Below are 6,206 nucleotides of genomic sequence, written 5' to 3'. Positions count from 1 at the left end.
CTTAGCATAAAGTGGAATGTGGGCCAGGCGCGGTGACTCAGGCCTATAATCCTAGCACTTTGGGAGGCTGACGCTTGGGGATCACCTGAGGTCAGGAGTTCGAGACCAGCCTGGCCAACATGGTGAAACCCCATCTCTACTAAAAATTGCAAAAAAATTAGCTGGGTGTGGTGGCGTACGTCCATAATCCCAGTTACTCGGGAGGCTGAGGCAGGAGAATTACTTGAACCTGGGAGATGGAGGTTGCAGTGAGCTGAGATCATACAATTGCACTCCAGCCTGGGTGACAGGGCAAGACTCTGTCTCAAACAAAAAACTTAGCATAACGTTTTCAGATTTCATCCATGCTGTTGTATTTGTAGGTATTTGTTCCTGAACATTATTTTATTGTGAGGCTATATCACGATCTACTTATCTATTCACAGGTTGATAGACATTTGGGTTATTTCCAGATTTTGGCCATTGTGAATAGAGCTGCTATGAACATTCTTGTATAAGAGATGTGAGATTTTTAGCCCACTGTTTTTCCTACCTCGCTGCAGTGTAAAAGCAAGAATATACTCTTCATTGTACAGCAGTTTTAATAAAAGAGCTAGGAATAGTTTAATACCTATCTGATACTTTCATTGACCTCATGAAAGCACTTGGGTTCTAGCAACTACAGGTAAGAAGAGCTAGGTCAAGTAATTCAACACAGCCATAGCATCTCCCTGGCCTGAGTCCGTATCACCAAAATTTGATATATGAACTATACTTTGAGATGGAATGTGTCCAGATATGAAAGGGTCTTTGCTGATGCTTGGAGGTGGAGAACCGATCTTGTCTATACCCTCACGTTTAATAAAGAATTCCTAACTATAGAAGAGATTATTTATCTGCTGCCAAATAGTCTTAATCCTACTTCCTCTTTCCTACTTCCCCCACAGTACTGACCTGAAAGCAGAGATCTGTAACTCTAGCCTTACTGTGCAAGCCCATGGCACTTTTAGTATATCTGCATGTTCAGCAGAAGCTAGATATGTCCCTGCGTTGCAACAGCTAGTAATGGTGAGTCAGCTGTGTAAGGTCAAGTGCTACTCCCATATGCATGGAATGCTTTCTGATGATCACAATTGTAGTCACTTTAAATTAATTACAACACTGTACAAATATGATAGTATTAAGAATATCAGTCTTCAGTGAATTTTTCATATTTCTCTCGATATATAAACAAACACAGTATTTTTAAACTTTTTTTTTTTTGAGATGGAGGTCTCACTCTGTTGCCCAGGCTGGAGTGCAGTGGCACCATCTCGGCTCACTGCAAGCTCCACCCCCTGGGTTCACGCCATTCTCCTGCCTCAACCTCCTGAGTAGCTGGGACTACAGGTGCCTGCCCCCGTGCCTGGCTAATTTTTTTTAATTTTTAGTAGCGACAGGGTTTCATCATGTTAGCCAGGATGGTCTTGATCTTCTGATCTCATGATCCATCCGCCTTGGCCGCCCAAAGTGCTGGGATTACAGGCGTGAGCCACCATGCCCAGCCTAAACTTTTTTTTAAGACAAGGTCTTGTGCTGTTGCTTAGGCTAGAGTGCAGTGGCGTGATCACAGCTCACTACAGCCACCACCTTCCAGGCCCAAGCGATCCTCACACCTCAGCCTCCCAAGCAACTGGGACCACAGGTGCACACCACCACGTCCAGCTAATTTTTTTTTTTTTTTTGAGACCAAGTCTCACTTTGTCAGCAGGCTGGAGTGCAACCTCTGCCTCCCAGATTCAAGTGATTCTCCTGCCTCAGCCTCAGTAGCTGAGACTACAGGCATGCGCCACCATGCCTAGCTAATTTTTGTATTTTTAGTAGAGATGAGGTTTCACCATGTTGACCAGGATGGTCTCGATCTCTTGACCTCGTGATCCACCCAGCCCTTTTTTTTTTTTTTTTTAAACAGAATTTCACTCTTGTTGCCCAGGCTGGAATGCAGTGGCACAATCTCAGCTCACTGCAACCTCCATCATTTCAATCATTTGAACCTCCCGGGTTCAAATGATTCTCTTGCCTCAGCCTCCCGAGTAGCTGGGATTACAGGTGCCCACAACCACACCCGGCTAATTTTTGTATTTTTAATAGAGACTGAGTTTCACCATGTTGGGCAGGCTAACATGACCTCAGGTGACCTCAGGTGATCTGCACACCTTGGCCTCCCAAAGTACTGGGATTACACCCACCTGGCCACGTACAGTTAATTTTTACATTGTTTTTGTAGAAACGGAAACTCTCCATGTTGCCCAGGCTGAAAACATTTTTTTTTTCCTTTGAAAAGAAACATAGCTTGCAGGAATTTTCTTTCAAGGGAGGACTCTAAGGCCTTTTTGTATGCTAATTTCTTTTTGTTTTGCTATATTTCTTCTTCTTTTTTTATTGAGACAGCATCTCCCTCTGTCACTCAGGCTGGAGTATAATGGCCACAATCGTGGCTCACTGCAACCTCAGCCTCCTGGGTTCAAGCAATTCTCCTTTCTTAGCCTCCCTAGTAGCTGGGATTATGGGCGTGTGCCACCACCACCAGCTAATTTTTGTATTTTTAGTAGAGATGGGATTTTGCCATGTTGTTGGCTAGTCTGAAACTCCTGGCCTCAAGTGATCCACCCACCTCGGCCTCCCAAAGTGCTGGAATTACAGGCCTGAGCCACCATGCCCGTCCTTAACATTCTTTTAAATGCAGAGCTGAATCAACAAGATAATAGATCATGGTATATCCACGATGCCAGCCTTCCCTGAGAGCTATGTAAACGTCATACCTGACTGAACCAATCTGTGAGCCCTATGTAAATCAGACACCGCCAAAAAATCGCCAAAAAATCTCATAATGCTTTTAGAAAGTTCACGAATTTGTGTTGGGTTGCATTCAAAGCCATCTGGGGCTGCAGGTTGAACAAGCTTGCCCTAGTTAATGAGTGACATATAAAGTTGAGAGAATGATGGCAGGAAAAAATTAAAAAGTGTAAGAGGGGCTATCAATTGAAGTCTTATAGGCCATGTAAAAATATCATTTTTCATTGTCATCCATTGACATTGACTGTAGAATATTCTGAGACATCTCTGAATATTCCATTTCATGTTATTCTCTGCTGCTAAACCACTGTTGGAAATATCTTAGCACCAGGAATGGTGGCTCTTACCTGTAATCCCAGCACTTTGAGAGACACAGGTGGACAGATCACTTAGGCCCAGTAGTTTAAGACCAACCTGGGCAACGTGGCAAAACTCCGTCTCTACTAACAATCTGTAACACCTACTTTCTTGTTTCACCAGTTGGCCAGGCTGGTCTTGGGGGCTGCTTTTCATTAAAAGGAAAACCTTGACTGGGCATGGTGGCTCACTCCTGTCATCCCAGCACTTTGGGAGGCTGAGGCGGGCAGATCACTTAAGGTCAGGAGTTCAAGATTAGCCTGACCAACATAGTGAAACCCCATCTCTGCTAAAAATACAAAAATTAGCTGGGCATGGTGGTGCATGCCTGTAATCCCAGCTCCTTGGGAGGCTGAGACAGAAGAATAGCTTGAACCTGGGAGGTGGAGGTTGCAGGGAGCCGACATTGCACCACCTAACTCCAGCTTGGGTAAGAGAGGGAGACTTCATCTCAAAAAAAAAAATAAATAAATAAAGGAAAACCTTATCCAGGATTTCTGTACCCTTACTATTTGCTTAAGTAATTTCTTCTTTTTTTTTTTGAGACAAAGTCCTGCTTTGTTACCCAGGCTGGAATGCAGTGGCTCAATCTCTGCTCACTGATACTTCCGCCTCCGGGGTTCAAGTGATTCTCCTGCCTCAGTCTCCTGAGTAGCTGGGACTACAGGCAAGTGCCACGATGCATTTTGGGGTCTGCGTGTTTCCTAAACAAAGGAATGAACACACACGACAACACAAGACAAGACAAACATGGCAGCCGCCCCGAACGACACGCTCCGCTTTATTTTTTGCAGTCGTTTGTGGAATGTTACCAAGTCACAAGGCACATTGTTGTTTTTCTGACCTTTCCCTGACTTTCTGGATTTTCAAGATGTTTACACATAAACAAGCCCCCAGGGTCTGCTGTTTGCAGCTGGCTCCTTTGTCCTCCCTGTTTGCAGGGAAGGAACGCCCTGCTTCATTTGCAAGAGCAGGACTTATCGGGAACATCTCGTATGTGAGCACGTAGTCCTCTACAGATGCATGGCTAATTTTTTTTTTTTTTTTTAGTAGAGATGGGATTTCACCATGTTAGCCAGGCTGGTTTTGAACTCCTGACCTCAGGTGATCCACCCTCCTCAGCCTCTCAAAGTGCTGGAATTACAAGCATGAGCCACTGCACCTGGCCGTTTTTTAAGGTATTTAAATCATTGGTCCCCAGGTACTGGTTTCACAGAAAACAATTTTTCCACAGACATATGGTGGGTTGGGACATAGTTTTGGGATGATTCAAGCACATTACATTTATTGTGTACTTTATATTATTATTACATTGAAATATATAATGAAATAATTATACAATTCACCATAATGTAGAATCAGTGGGAGCCCTGAGCTTGTTTTTCTGCAACTAGACAGTCCCATCTGGGGGTGATGGAAGACAGTGACAGATCATCAGGCATTAGATTCTCATACGGAGTGAACGACCTTGTTCCCTCACAATAGGGTTCACACTTTTATGAGAATCTAATGCCACCATTGATCTGACAGGAAGTGAGCTCAGGCATTAATGCAAGTGACGGGGAATCGCTGTATACACAGGGGAAACTTTGCTGGCTCACCCTCCGCTCACCTCCTGCTATGCAGCCCAGTTCCTAACAGGCCGAGGACAGAACTGGTACCTGTTGGGGATCTCTGATTTAAATGAAATAGCTAGAACTTCCATTTTGCAGTTAATGGATGGTTTATTTTTTCCCAAGAGTTTCTATATGCATGATAAATCCAGTAACCCCAGTGGTTTACTCTGGCCTGAGAATAATTGCCTCCAAAAAACCAGTGGGCTCATTCCATTTGCTTTGTTTATGGAGATGGGGTTTTGCTCTGTTGCCTAGACTGATCTTGAACTCTTGGGCTCAAGTAACCTGCCCATCTTGGCCTCCCAAAGTGCTGGGATTACAGGCATGCGCCACCACGCCTGGCCTTCATTTGCTTTTTACTGATTGCTGCGTCAGCCACGGAGGGACCCTGACCACTGAGTTTCCCAAGGAAACTTAGGGGCTAAAGCTCAAATGCTCCCCCATGAAGTTGAGAGTCGGCTACCAGTGCCATAGTTACTTTCTCAGCACCACCATGGGTAGCCAGAAAGACAGTGGGGGCTCAGTGTACTATTTGTGTGGGCCTGTTCCCCTCACTACTCCTACAATCTCAATAGCTGTTCCTCCCAAGCTCCCTGTGCATTTCCTGTATATCTTGTAAGCATGAAGATCAACAATAAAATGGTAAGTCCCCTTTGCTTCTCTCTGTAGTTGGCCTAAATCACCACAGCCGCTGACCCCCAACACTTGTTACACACACAGAGCATGGAGCAAGCCAGCCTCTCCATGGCATGCTTTATGGGCCAGGATTTAAGTCACTCAATCCTGATCATTCTGTCACCTTCCCCTGCCGCTCAATTTGTGTTCTATTTTTCATCCTTCCTGCCACCCTCCTGGCTTAGGCCCAAGCATTTATTTTGATCACTATAGAATAAGGAGACAGTGGTCTTCTTATTCGTGTCTTACCTTCACCCATCATTCATACCACTCTGCTTACCAGCTTGCCACTGCCACACTCTTCCTTTTTTTTTTTTGAGAGAAGTCTTGCTCTTGTCCCACAGGTATGAGTGCAATGGCTTGATCTCATCTCACTCCAACCTCCACCTCCTGGGTTCAAAGATTCTCCTGCCTCTGCCTCCCAAGTAGCTAAGATTAAGGTGCCTGCCACCACACTTGGCTAATTTTTGTATTTTTTAGTAGAGATGGGATTTCACCATGTTGGCCAGGCTGGTCTCGAACTCCTGACCTCAGGTGATCCACCTGCCTCAGCCTCCCAAAGTGCTGGAATTACAGGTATGAGTCACCATGTTCGGCCCAAATTCTTTTATGCTTTTGCCAGAGTAATTTTTATTTTATTTTATTTTATGAGATGGAGTTTCACTCTTGTTGCCCAGGTTGGAGTATAGTGGTGCAATCTCGGCTCACTGCAACCTCTGCCTCCTGGGTTCAAGTGATTCTCCT

The sequence above is a fragment of the Colobus angolensis genome, unplaced genomic scaffold, assembly GCF_000951035.1.
Source record: "Colobus angolensis palliatus isolate OR3802 unplaced genomic scaffold, Cang.pa_1.0 Scaffold29, whole genome shotgun sequence".
NCBI lineage: Eukaryota > Metazoa > Chordata > Mammalia > Primates > Cercopithecidae > Colobus > Colobus angolensis.
The sequence above is the reverse complement of the archived record's forward strand: the minus strand, read 5'-3'. Positions refer to the sequence as shown.